Source organism: Bubalus kerabau, chromosome 14, assembly GCF_029407905.1.
Source record: "Bubalus kerabau isolate K-KA32 ecotype Philippines breed swamp buffalo chromosome 14, PCC_UOA_SB_1v2, whole genome shotgun sequence".
Lineage (NCBI taxonomy): Eukaryota > Metazoa > Chordata > Mammalia > Artiodactyla > Bovidae > Bubalus > Bubalus kerabau.
The window spans coordinates 4816699-4830345 of record NC_073637.1 but is presented as its reverse complement, the minus strand read 5'-3'; the positions used below and the strand labels follow the sequence as shown (position 1 = coordinate 4830345).

Sequence of the window (13647 nt, the reverse complement as noted above, 5' to 3'; positions counted from 1 at the left end):
CAGCCCACCAGGCTCCCCCGTCCCTGGGATTCTCCAGGCAAGAACACTGGAGTGGGTTGCCATTTCCTTCTCCAATGCATGAACGTGAAAGGTGAAAGTGAAGTCCCTCAGTCATGTCTGACTCTTAGCGACCCCATGGACTGCAGCCCACCAGGCTCCTGCGTCCATGGGATTTTCCAGGCAAGAGTACTGGAGTGGGGTGCCATTGCCTTCTCCGGTCATACACGTTACATGTGTGTAATTATGTGTGCTATAGCATGTTACACTATGCAGTTAGATAAACAATGCTATACACATTGCTTAATACACACACACGAAAGGCAGAGTGCACTGTTCTACCCAGGACTCCCCACAGGCCCTCGAGTCCCTTACACTACAAAACTGCACAGTGCAGCCGCCCTGGGGGTCCGTGCACAGGGAACCTGCAGGTGCAGGGGGCCCGCTCCCCAAGCCATGACACACATCTGGCTCTAGGGTAACCACATCAGGGGCAGCACAGGCAGAGATCTAAGCCCGTGCCCCTCTCGGGGCCGACGCCAGGGCCCGTGAGAGCTGCAGCTGCAGGCCTGACCCTTCCACTGCGGCTTGGCTGGGAATTCCACCCGCCACCCCGAGCCTGATCTCAATGTGACCTTGCTCAACGCTCTTGGACAACCTTGACTCTCGGAGGCTCTCACTGCTAATTTTAACTACCCTACATTCTCCACAAAGTGAACTGGAGCATCCAACGTCACGGGCACGACAGCATCCCCGGCAGGCGCTCTGCCCGCAGCTTCCAGGCTCTCCAGGGCCCAGGATGGATGCCTGAGTCCGACGGGCGGTCACTGCTCGACCCGTCACGGCAGCTGGGAAACACCACCAGCCATCACCTGGGGGCTGATCTCCAGCCCAAGGCCAGAGCTAGCCACTCCAGGAGACGGAGCAGGCAGCCCACCTGGTGGGTCCTTATCCTGGCTCCAGACAGGGCCTTTTGGCCCACATCCTAGGGGTGCCAGGAGAGCTGTGAGTACCCCCTAACACACACGTAAGATGGTGTTTCCACATTTTTGTGAGAAGGAGGTCCATAGCGTTCAGCAGTCTCAGAGGATCCATGACCCAACTGGATAGAGACCCACCCTGGCTGGGGAACAGGGAGCAGGGCGTACATGCAGTTACTCAACCGGTCAGGGGCATTGTTGCTGGGATATGGCTGTTACATCATCTTCTCATAACTTTTTAAGGTCAGTCCTTCCTTTTGTAATTTCCTTTAGAATGTAGTTGAGCAATTTAGGCAGAAACAAACAAAAGGCAGATGAAACAGAAACCAACAGGGGCTAGCCCTGATTGTTACGGAGCTGGGCATTTATGAGGCACACAGACGTGCTGACGACAGAAAGCTCAAACCACCATTTCTAGAGTCGATCCTAAAGGAACAGACAAAAGTACAAACCACTGTAAGTAAAACGACTGTCATCCTGTCAAATGAAATAAAGTCAGCCCAGCAAGTCTTGATGTCTGTAGAGGAGTCCTGAGTAAATGTTATATAGTTGGCTTGCTAGGGTGGTAATGAGCTTGTTTTGAACCTTCCGTATGTTGTATTAGCTCATTCATTTGGAAAAGTAACCCAGGACAGAGCTGGGGAGGGATGAGTGAGGAAAAAAACAGGTCAGCAAAACACAGGTCTCACGTTTCATAACCAAACACAAGCCGTACTCCAGATAACACTATAATCTGATCTGTACGCCGACTTCAAACGCGGAGTCTGGGCATCACTGTCTCCCTCAGACACGGTCTGGCTCTTCCTTCCGCGCCCGGCTCCAGGCCGCCTGCCAGGCGCTGCACCCCTAGTTCAGAGCTGACCCAGGCCAGGCTTTCTTCCCTCATCCAGCCTCTCACCGTGCCGCTAGCGCACACGCGTCAGCCCGGCGCACACGCGTCACCCCGGCACACACGCATCAGCCCTGGCACACACGCATCAGCCTGGCACACACGCATCAGCCCTGGCACACACGCATCAGCCCGGCACACACGCATCACCCCGGCGCACACGCATCAGCCCTGGCACACACATCAGCCCAGAGCACACACATCAGCCCCAGCGCACACGCATCAGCCCGGCGCACACGCATCAGCCCACAGCACAGGCATCAGCCCCAGCGCACATGCATCAGCCCGGCGCACAAGCATCACCCTGGTACACACGCATCACCCCGGCGCACATGCATCAGCCCAGAGCACACGCATCAGCCCTGGCACACACACATCAGCCCAGAGCACACACATCAGCCCGGCGCACACACGCATCAGCCCGGCGCGCACGCATCAGCCCAGAGCACACGCATCAGCCCCAGCGCACACACATCAGCCCTGAGCACACTCATCAGCCCTGGCACACACACGCATCAGCCCGGAGCACACGCATCAGCCCGGCACACACGCATCAGCCCCAGTGCACATGCATCAGCCTGGCGCACACACATCAGCCTGGTGCATACGCATCATGGGGCTCAAGCTGCCCTCAAGTTGTTCTAAGGCTGCCCTGCAGATGAGGGACGGAGCCCGCCTGCAGCGCTGGGGAAGGGGGATGGGACCTGTGCACAAGGGGCCTAAACCCCAAAACCACTAGACTTGGACTGCTCAGGACGCTGCCCAGAACCCAAGCCACCGTAAACCCACAGCTGTCAGCTCCCACTAGGACAGCAGGCGGCAGGAAGCTGGTCCCACGGGCAGGCGCCCACGCTGACCCGTCACTGCAGCTTGACCAGGCCCCTCCGCGGAAGGCCAGCCTATCTCCAACAGACTCTTCCCCTCGCGTGGCCTGCTCGCTCCTCCCGGCGCCCCTGGGCCCATGAGGGGAAGGCTCCCAGCGGTGGCCAGGCCCGAGGTGGGGTGTCACCCCCACTGCTGTATCCCTGAGCCCCGCCTGCCCCCCATATGGACCTAACTCCCAGGCTCTGCCTGGGGATGCCACCTGCTCCCCACCACCAGCAGGATGAGACAGATGCAGCCAGACCACCCACCTGCCGTCACCCCAGGGCAATGGAGCTGGCAACCCCTGCGACCTCCACATAAGTATGAAGGAGGGACTCTGAAATGCTTGGTCAACTAATCATCACATCAAGACAAAACGCTTCAGCCTTCAAACTGACCCTCGGAAGCAAGACAGTAAGCAGGAAGTGTAGGCAAATCTGGGTCGTCCGGGTGCCCTCAGGACCCGGAGTCCACCTGAGACATCAGAACCCGGCACTGGGCTCCCAGGCGTGTGACCACTCTGGTCAGCGTTAGGAAAACGGAGCCTAACGGCAACTCCATGTAAACCGAACATGCAGGCCCTGTTTAATGCAAAAGAGCAACGCGCCTACCGGTATCGCATCTACAACACAGAAGAAACACACGGCGCTTGCTCCAGAGTATGAGATGGAACCGCAAAGGTGCCCCAGCAGTGGGCCTCGTGGGATCCCTTGGGGCTTAACTTCCAGGGGTGTCAGGACAGGGCAGTTATGCTGGGAAAGGAATACTGCATGCATAAAAGTCTTGCAATTAAAAAAAAAAGTGTGAATCCAAACAAGATCTTCCTGGGGTGGAAATGTGCAAAAAAAAAAAAAAAATGGTTTGAAAAAAAGGTTGAAAATCCCTGGTTTGGGGCTTAAGACCAGATTGTGGTAAAAATAAGACTCAGCCAGGCCAAACTCTGACCAGGACCCTGGGCCCATGGGCCAGCACCTTTGGGTCTCCCCTGCACCCTACCGCAGCGAGGCATTCCACCAGGCCAACAGGCACAGGCCTGCCTCCGCCCTTGAAAACATAGGTGAACGGTCAGGTCAGGGGTCACTGGACACAGGTCCCAAACGCCCACTACAAAGCTACCACTACCTATCTGCCTTTGCCCACTGTCACCGCCCTTGTTGGCCTGTGCCCAACGTGAGGGCAGCTCCCTTGGGAGCCAGTCGTGAAGGGCCCGTCTCCGGGAGCAGCAGGGGGATGGGGGGCAGGCTCAGCCAGCCAGGCAGGCAGGACACAGGGTCCCTGCCGGTCCCGGTCAGGACCCATGGAGCCCCGAGGGAGCTTCTCCAGCGAAGGCATGCATCAGCGCTAGTGCCCCCAGTGACCAGCCACAACTCCAGAACGCCCGTCGTGGGGACAGCCGTGGCGTGCGGTCGGTGATGAGCCAGCTGGACCCAGGGGCCTCCCCGGACGCCACCCCCCACCCCAGCCTCTGCTCCAGACCCTCTCTGAAGGGCCCGGGGAACAGTATCTAACTACATCTCCTGAGTAGTTGAGCTGTTCTCAGATGTGAACCGCACCCCCCTACCCACCAAACGGAAGACGTTAACTCCCTAAGCCCACGAGCACACAGCCCCAGCCCTCCTGAGCCTCAGATGATAAGGGTAACCGGAGACATCATCCTGCTCCCTCATGTCAGCCAGTTGGGGAACGAGCCACTCACTCCTGTGACCATCCCTCACCGGGCTTTCAGAAGGGCTGTGCTGAACTGGGAGCTTGGGGTTCTCAGTTAGGGGAGCCATGGCCAGTCCCTAAATAGACGGACTTCTCATGTGAAAAATGAGGCTAGCCACTGAAAGGCTGTTTTAAGTTGAAATGTTATCAGGAGCTGTGAGTATTAGTGGCCGGGCCCTGGGCCAGGGTTGGGCCTGATGGAGCCCCGCCCAGTCCCCGACCTGTGGCTGCAAGAGGGGATCCAGGGCAGAGAGACAGAGCAGACACCTTCCCTTGGGAACGCGGGGACAGGGCGGGAACTCACCGAGCTGCCTCAACTTGAGCCCGTCTCCTGAACTGCCTGGGCGGGGTCGGGGGAAGGCCCACCACAGTGCGAGCACGCGGGGACCCTGAGGAAGGCAGCTGGGAAACCAGGCCAGGAGAGCGGCTGGGTGGGCGGGAGGGGCGCACTGCCCAGGGCAGGGGGCTCGGGCAGCCCATGGCCAGTCCACGCGCCTTGCTGTGCGCGTGCTAAAGGCAGCCCCTCTCCACGGGCCGCGCCGCGGTGGGCACGGCACAGAGCCATGAAGGCTTGGCGGGGCCTCCTCCCCCAGCACGTCTCTGTGACAATCCGGGCAGGTTGTCACTAATTAAAGTGAAGCTGGAGGCCCACCCCACCTCCACCACGCAAGGCCACAGCAGCGTCCTCATGCCCGGACAGTCGGGCTCTTTCTCTTCCTGAGCCAGCCGTAAGAGCCTCCGCTTCCGAGAAGCCCCCCTGAACGGGCTCGGGTGAAGCTGATGACGGCTCTCTGGAGCGCTCGGCCAGCACTGCGTCCCCTCATCTGTGTGCTCCCCTTCAGCTCTCGCCTCTCGGCTCAGATGAGAGCTGCTTTTGCATTTCCCGCTGTCCCTAGTACACTTTCCAGCAGAGGCACTCAGAAGACAGAACTCCACTTGGAGTCCTTAAGCTCTCTGGGCCTGTTTCCTCATCCATAAAGTGGGGACAGCACCCTCCCGTGCAAGAGTGCTTGGCAAATTCGGAAGTTACCTCCGAATCTAGGTGGCACCTCGCACAGAACCTGCCCACGGTCCCCACATACAGGCGCCTGATGAAGACGCCCAGGGCCCTTCCAGGGGCTGTGAGCACCCACAAATACTCAGAGGATGGGCGATGCCTGGGCACATCGCTGCCACCCGGTGACTCCTGTTCATCAGGCTCAGCGCACGGATGGCCTCGCTGAGGGTCCAGGTTCCTCCCCGGACAATCCACGTGGTAGCCTTACAGCTGCCCCTGCCCAGGTCACTTAAGTCAAGAGCATAGAGGACTCCCGCCAAAAGCCAACAGGGTTGGCAGAGCGGCAGGAGCCAGTCCTCCAGCCCTCTCTCACGGAGCCGGCCTGCCACGGGGCAGGCCTGAGACCCCAGGCCACATCTGCTAAAGGGCTCCAAGCCCTGGCTGAGCTGGGTGGACAGTAATAATCCCCAAATGGACAGGTTCTAAGGGGCCACGAGGAAATCCACATTAAAACTGGTGAACGTTCCCCAGTGGTGTGGAAACCAGCTGGTGCTCCGGATGCTCCCTGCCGCTCGAGGCAGAACCAAAGGCCTATCTGACCTTCACAACCACAAACTACCGCCTTCCACTGGCTCTTATCCATGCACAGCCTCTCCGCACAGGCGGTTCCTAAGGCCAGGGACTAACCGAGGACTGAGAGCCAGCCCGTCTCTGAGACCTGGCCGGCAGCGGCCAGCCCACCTGCGCCCACGCTGCTCCTGCCTCCTCTCCTGTTCACAGCATCGGTGTCAGCACCGCTGTTCACCCGCTGGGAAAGCGGTCCCCACCCTCACCTGCATTTGGTGAGCGACAAGCATTTCGCCCTGTGAAAATGTACTGATGTTTTCCAAACGCTGTCACAGCACGAGAGAGAAAGTCACATTCCCCAGACTTCCAGAAACACGTATATTCATATGGGTGGAGGCTGCCTGCATCCCAGGGCTCATAATGCCATGTGGGAGACCCAAGACCTTGGGCCCAGCACCCTCATCGGTGAGGTCCAAGGTGAGCTTGCGGGCTTGGCCACTTACTGTGTGGCTCGGGGTAAGTTGCTTGACCTCTCTGTGTGTGCCCCCTTCTCTTTTCTGTTACACATAACACAGCCCTGGCCGCATGGTTAGAGGAGGAGCCGAGTGCTCCGCCCAGGAGACCCAGCCCTCAGGGCCTGCTAAGTGCCAGGAACAAACCCACATTATGCTCCCCAGGCCCTAACACAGGGGCTGGAGCTCCGAGCCGTGGGTAGCTTCTGGGCCAAGGTCACCCGGCCGGGGCCGGCACCAGCACCAGGCTCTACCGTGTCTCTGCTGCAGACTGCGGCACAGGGCCCCTCCCGATCCTCTTAAGAATTGAGAACACTTTCAACATTTGAATAATTCGAGGATGAGCCAGCTCAACGTGTTTTAAACAGCACTGAGCCCTCTATCAGCTGCCCTGTCCCACGAGGCTTGCTGAGCCCCATGCTGGCAAATCCAAGAACATGCCGGCCTCAACCCCACAACCCCCCCACCCCCGACCAAGTCACAGCTGCCTGCAATGGACGCTCGGGGGCGGGGGGCAGCCCTGGAAGGTCCGGCTCCCTCCGGCAGAGGGTGGTGGTGTGTAGGGTGTGAAGGTGAGGCTTCCAGCTGCCGGCTTTTACTGTAAGTGATGCGAGGAAGCCCGCAGGTGACGCCAGCACCCCAGCTCCCCGAGCAGGACAGGCATGCCGAACCCCTCAGTGTGGGGTCACCTGGACACCCTGGTTTCCCGTGAGCAGCCCAGGCCTCTCTCTAAGCCCCTGCGGCAGGGGCCCTAATTCTTTAGTACCGAGGCCCAAATGGCCAAGAAGATGTGAACGTGGATCTGGGCACAGGGGTCTCCACAGGGCGGGGGAGGCGGCACGACCTGGACCACCGCCTCACCCCTGGGATGCACCCTGGGACTCCTGGATGGGGCCGTGCCTCGCTCCTACCTTCCCTTATCTCGAGAAACCAAGGCTCGGCCTCACGCTCTGAGGACGCATGTTGCCCACGTCCAAGGCAAAGCATTCCTAAGCGGATTGCTAACGGCGGGACAGGATAACAGCAGGCTGACCCACATGACCGGGGTCCGCAGAGCTGGGAGAGCAGCCAGCCCTCCTGCCCAGCACGAGCACCGGCAGCAGAGCCCCCTGGTCACTTGGAACCTCCCCTATGTCACAGGCTGCCCCACAACACGTTCTACAGCCTCCAGCCAAAGCCTGTTCTGGGTCAGGGCGGGAAGGCAGAGCAAACTGCCCAATTACTAAACTTGCTGTCATATCTAATGTCAACCGGCTTTTAGGCTAAACAGAGTACATGTTCACGTTTCGAGGGCATCTCTGGCTCACCTAGGAGAAGGCCAGCCCAGACTTCAAGCGGCTCTGAGGAAGGTATGGAAACTGACGCCAGTGCCACCCGCGTCTTAGGGTGAGGCCCTGCTTCCCAAACCCCGACCTGCCAGGCTCCTCTGCACCCCCAGCCCAGGGGCCCTCGCCCTGGAGACCAGCAGCGGGCACACTCTCCTCCCTGCTGACACTCTTCCTGGGCCCGAGAAGGGAGCTGGGCAGAGTAGGCTGATGGATTCCCGCAGGGGGAACAAAAACCTCTTTAATCCACAGCACTGGTTCACAGGCTTGCATTTTAACCTAACCGAACAAAAATGCATTGCCACTAACCAAAACACACTCGTGTACGAGCTGCACCATCCTGTGCCCTTTAACACAGTCCATCTAGGAAACACCCAAACACCCCAGCACACGCAGAGGCGCGCAGAAGCCACCATCTAACAACAGCCTGCCGCTCCATCCACCAAGCCCGGCCCGGTGACAGAGCAGCACTCTACAGCTCGCGTGCAAATGCCAAGCACACTCGGGGTTCTCGGGTGTGGGAGACTCTGAGTTCACAGATCCTCGGGGTTATCCTGTCTGTGACACGGCCCCCACCCCCCCACCCCACCCCCCACCACCAAGGTCACCTTCACACTCTCCCTTCCTCAGTCCCTGCTGGGAGTGGGGGGGTACTGGCATCAAGGACAGGGGGATAATTCCTTTAATGGAGGCACTTTAAAGGGACTCAGCCAGCTCTTTAAGAAACATTCTGCCTATGTGTAGTTATCAAGTAATTATCAAGACCAGCAATACATTTCTGCTTCTGTGATCAATTCTGTACTGATATTTACAGCGATGAAAATCTCTCCTGGGGGAACTGCCTGGTGATCGGGAATCCGCCTCCTGGTGTAGGGGGTGTGAGTTCAATCCCTAGTTAAGGAACTAAGATCCCACGTGCCGTGAAGCAACTGGGCCCATGACCCCAACTACTGGGCATGTTAACCACAACCATAAAGAAACAGCACCAAGCCTGTGTACAGAGGCAGTCATAAATAAATAAATACTTCAAAAAAATTTCTTCTGGATTAACACAGCTTCACGATCACAGAAATGTTTTAAACTGCAGTTTAGGTATACTCTGGTGACAGAGAAGTGTGAAGAATGATCAATAAAAGGCTTTCAAGTATAAAAGTGCATGACATTAAAATTCCACAAGGAAGCATGAAGCAAACACACAAGATGAGGAAGAAAAGACACGTGTGTTAAAACTGTTAAAAACAGTCTGCTCCTTTTTGTAAAGGGTGAGGGTGGGCTATCAGATCATTAGAGTGTTTAGTTATTTTAAATGAAAAAGTCTAGATGGCAACTTAAAAATGTGTCCATAGTTTTTGTTATTTCACAGAACAGGGGCAAGAAAGTCTGAAGATCTCTGCTTTAAGGGAATGTCGCTCTGAAGCACTCCTAACAGGTGATCGCAATGATGAGAGGGCTGCCTTCCAGCCCCTGAGCTGGTTCCCCCCTCACCATCCCCCCAGTGTCCACATCCCAAGTTCATCTCCAAACCCCTCCCCTCAAAATAACTGATGGAAAAACACTCCTCTTTCCAAACCAAAAATCACCTCCTCTTTTGGATAAATGTATTTTCCTAAAATGGTGAGTAAAATGTTGTTTGTCTAAAACTGTACAGGAAGATCTGTATGTAAAATCTCATCAACCATGACATCTGGACCCGAATCCACTCTCTTCCAATCCCTCTTTATCTAAGGGTCTGTTATGGATTTTGCGCTCAAGACCTTCCTTTCTTTCCAGTGGGAAGAATTTGGTCACCAACTAATTCAACGAGCTCCAGGATTCAAGGGTGAAGCCCCAGGAGAGACCCTTCAGCAAACTCCAAAAACTGCAAACCCAGCTGACACAGAATCCCAGGCTGGAAGGTACTTCTTGAAGGCAGCACAATAAAGAGCCTCTCGGGCACTGGTTCAGGAATGTGGCTTCCCTCACTGCCAATGAAATCCTGCAACAGGTTTGGGAGGAGGCAAACAACATCGGCCCAGGTGGAACAAAGCCTCCCTCACCTGGGCGCAGGGCCAGCAGAGTGGGGGAGTGAGGCCAGGGCAGCCTTGCACAGTGACTCGAAAAGGCTCTGCAAACCCTCCAGCTGTGGGGGGGGGTCCCCACTTTGGGACAGCCAGCACCCCAACCCTGCACCTGGGGGCAAATGCCTGGCACAGTGCACACCCTCATTTGGGGGCTCCCTGCAGGCCCAGCTATGGACTCTGGCGACCTGTCTTCACTTGAGGTTCCAAACTAGCAGAAGAGAACTCAGAGCCCTTCTCTCCAACCCTGAGGACCTGTTTCCTTTCCCACCATCTCTAGCAGCAGCAGCGTGCTTACCCCAAGATGAGCCAGCTCAACAGAGGACCCAGACAGACCACCATCCGCACTTCCGGGCGTCACATCCGCGTCTAGTGTCCGGGCCGTGTCTCGGCGCTACTGCCGACCCGGGTTCTAGGGGAACACTGTCGGTGCCCTGAAAACAGCAGGAATCACACTGCTGCCCTGCAAGCCTGCGGCTCTTAATCTTCTTAAAATGCCTCCTCTGAAAGTCACTTGCCAAGCAGCAGCTTCACAAATACTATGAGGCCCCCAGGGAACGTTTCCAGGGTCACCACTACCTAAATGGCAGGGGGTTGAAAATGACGGCCACAGGTCTGGTCTGAATGCAGGCAGGGAACCTTCCTTTGCGCACACGTTCAAATGTCCACAATCTCAGAGTTAGCTGGAAGTGCCTTACTTCACAAGGGTTAGCATTTAATACTCTTATAAAAAAAAAAAAAGCCACTCGAAGTACATTTTGAAACTTCCACGTTAAAAAGATCCTTGTTCATTGATTTTGGTGGGATAACTAAGCTAATCTAAACAAGGGGACCTTGTGCGGGCAGGGGTGGGGGAGGGGCGGTGGGCCTGGCCTGGGAGCCCCTGCCCGGGGGTCCTCTCCCACCTCCTTTCTCTATGGCCGCTCTTCCTCTGGGAGGCTTTTCCCCTCTGGTCAGATTCTCACTCTGCAGCGCTAAAATGCTCTCAGGTTTCCTGGCTTGGAGATGAAGGCAACCCTCCTAATGGGGTTTCGCTGAGTGTCTCTTCATCAGCAGAATTATGTTGTGATTAAAAAAAAAAGAAAATCTGGGAAACCAGAGGAAGCAAGCGTGGAGCAGCACCCTGGCCCGTCCTCAGCGGGAACTCGGCTTCCAGCGCGTTCTGGCTCCACAAATTACAGACACGGCTCTGCCAGGGGTGTTCCCGGGGAGGGCACTGCAATTTGGGGTTGTCTGCCACCTACTGCGCTCACCAGTCACCCTCACTCCGTGCCAGGCCGACAGGCTGTTAAGTCACGAACCACCCCTGCCGGCTACACAGGGCTGGGCTGCTGGGCCCCACAGGACGAGCAGGGGAGGCCAAGAGGGTGCAGACGAGGGACGGGGACCAACGGGCACCGCCGTCAGGACACGCCAGCAAAGCCCAGACCCCAACGAGGCCGTCCACTCTCCTCCCCACCGTCCCTCTGACAACACAGATAAAACCAACCCAACACCAAGCAGCCTGAACGCTGGCGAAAATGCCTGTGTGTGCTCTCTCCACTGGGGATGGGGGAGCAAGCGGCCGTTGCTGCAGCCCCTCCTCCCCCGCAGACCTGCAGGGCGGGCTCTCCCGGCTCTGAGAGGCCAGGGTCCTGTTGCCAGGCTCCTCCCGCCCCTGCCCAACCTCCAGCAAGCAGCGCTGAGGGCAGGGAAGAGCCCCAGGATGTTAAAAAAAAAAACTGCCAGGCACCTTGGAGATCGCCCAGTCCAATCTCTGCTCTGCTTTTCCGATGCGGCACGGGCCGAGGCTGCAGCACGCATCTCAGCCAGGGAAGCAGGCCCACTCTCACAGGCCCGGAGCCCCTGGGCAGCCTCCCCGGGGGGACATCCAGGCCACACATACCCTCCACTCAGGGCCTAATATGCATTTCAAATGCGTCTCAAACTAGCCCCTACTTTCCTTTACAGCTGCTGCCCATGATTTATCAATTAGCCCGAACGGGACTGAAATTCCAGATTTTTAAGACAACCGACTCCTCCCTCCCCGCCACTCCAGAAGCCCCAGCATTCTGCAGCTGCAAGGATCTTCCCACCTGGGACCTACACAGCTCCAGGCCACAGCCGCTGCCCCTCCCCACCTTTAAGTGGATTCTGTAAAACCTCTTGAGCATTCAATAAACTCTTACTGTTTCTTTGAATACATAATTCAGATCCACTAGAAAACTGAGGAAAAGTATTCATTTTTAAAGGCGGCTAGGGTCACTCTTTTGGATGCCCTGCCATTTAATACACCGCATCAGGGTAATACACCAATCCTCCAGCTTTTTATCGTCTTCCTTTTTCTCCTACTATAGGCGCAAAATATAAGAGCTGAAAGATTCCCCCTTACCCTACCACTGAAGTGCAGAGCACACTCACAGAATGCCAGAAGATCGACCTGGCTTTTCCCAGAAGGAGCAGGCTTCGATTCTGACAATCATTTGACCCCACAACTATGGCTTCGATCACTCATTTTCTAAACCCTCATCCCTTCCCAGCCTCAGGCTAGGAGATGCCCCCAAAACCAGGAGCGACCAGGCCCCTTTTGGCTGGAGTCAGATGAGGAAACCGATGGGGTTGGATGGCTCAGTGCTCCCATTCGGAAAGGAAAAAAAAAAACTCACACTCCCTAGGAGATCAAGTGTGTACCCCCACCCCCATCACTAGGAATGATTAACTGGGAGGCTGTGCTTTTTTTCAAACCACCACCCCTCCCATTTTGACATACCTCCTCTGAAAAAGCCCTTTGCTGGAAGGTGTTCCCCCGCAGCCCAGTCAAAAGCAACACACCCTGGGGAGGAACGGGTTAAGTTCAAGAGCTCTAGGAGGCGAGCCGGCACGGGAAAGGGACAGCGGTGCAGAGATGCAGACAAACGTGCGGGGACTTCTGCAGGGCAGGGGCTGGGGACCTGGGTGTACCGAGGCATTGGCCCCTCTTCCCCAGGCACAGCTTGGCTGCGGGAACGGAGGTGTCTTCAAAGGGGCAGACCAGAGGACGGTGCAGGTAAGACAAACAAAACACAGGGGCAGCCCCGAGTGTGGCCGCCCTGCGAGGCCACAGGGGACAGGAGGGTTTCAAGCAGAGGGAACAGTGGCTGAACTCAGAAGTTGGCGACGTCAGGCCGAGATCGCGGGGCAGGGTCGGGACCGAGGTGGCCGAGGCGCCAGGCTTCCTGGGGGTAGAGTAACCCGAGAAGACTGGGGTGGGGGATGCCGAGGACTGCGGCCGGAGCAGGGTCCAGGGGAAGGCGCACCCCGCGGGGAGGGGCCCGAGATGCTCCAGGAGGCTGGGGCGGGGGTGGGAGGGGACGGAGACGAGGACGGGCAGGTGCACCCCGGGCGGAGAAGAGAAGGGGCCGAAGCCCGGGGCAGCTGTGCGGGCGGGAGCAGGCTCTCGGCCGTGGCGTGGGGGGCCTCCTCCCCGGGGAAGGGATGCCGGAGCGGGCCGGGAGCCGGCCCCGGAGCTCGAGGCCGGGGCCACGCGGGGGCCGGCAGCGGCAGGTGCCGGGAGCCCAGGTGCGGCGGGGTCGGGGCAGCGGGCCGGCCGCTCACCTGTCTCCTCCGGCCGGGGCCGCGGGGCGGCGGCGCGGCGGAGCGGCCGGGCCGGGCCGGGCGGGGGCGGCGGGGGCGCGGCGCTCCGGGGGCGGCGGCGGCGGCAGGGCCCGGCGGCGGCTGCTCCTCAGCTGGCCGGCCGGGCGGTCAGTCAGCGAGAGACGCGGGCGCGAACGGAG

At 58.0% G+C, this 13647-nt stretch overlaps 1 protein-coding gene across 4 annotated transcripts in view; it reads right to left on the bottom strand.

Moving 5' to 3' along the window:
• The window catches only part of SLC45A4 (solute carrier family 45 member 4), a 62435-nt gene extending 49487 nt beyond the window's left edge, over nucleotides 1-12948 (bottom strand). The window contains exon 1 of one of the 4 annotated variants that reach the window (XM_055545688.1): nucleotides 12645-12948. The gene's annotated coding sequence lies outside the window, so the exon portion shown is untranslated. Of the gene's footprint in view, nucleotides 1-10193; nucleotides 11581-11627; nucleotides 11792-12644 lie in introns of those variants that run through there. The other 3 variants (XM_055545685.1, XM_055545687.1, XM_055545686.1) reach the window with 3 other exon arrangements.
• Between the last annotated feature and the right edge of the window lie 699 nt (nucleotides 12949-13647).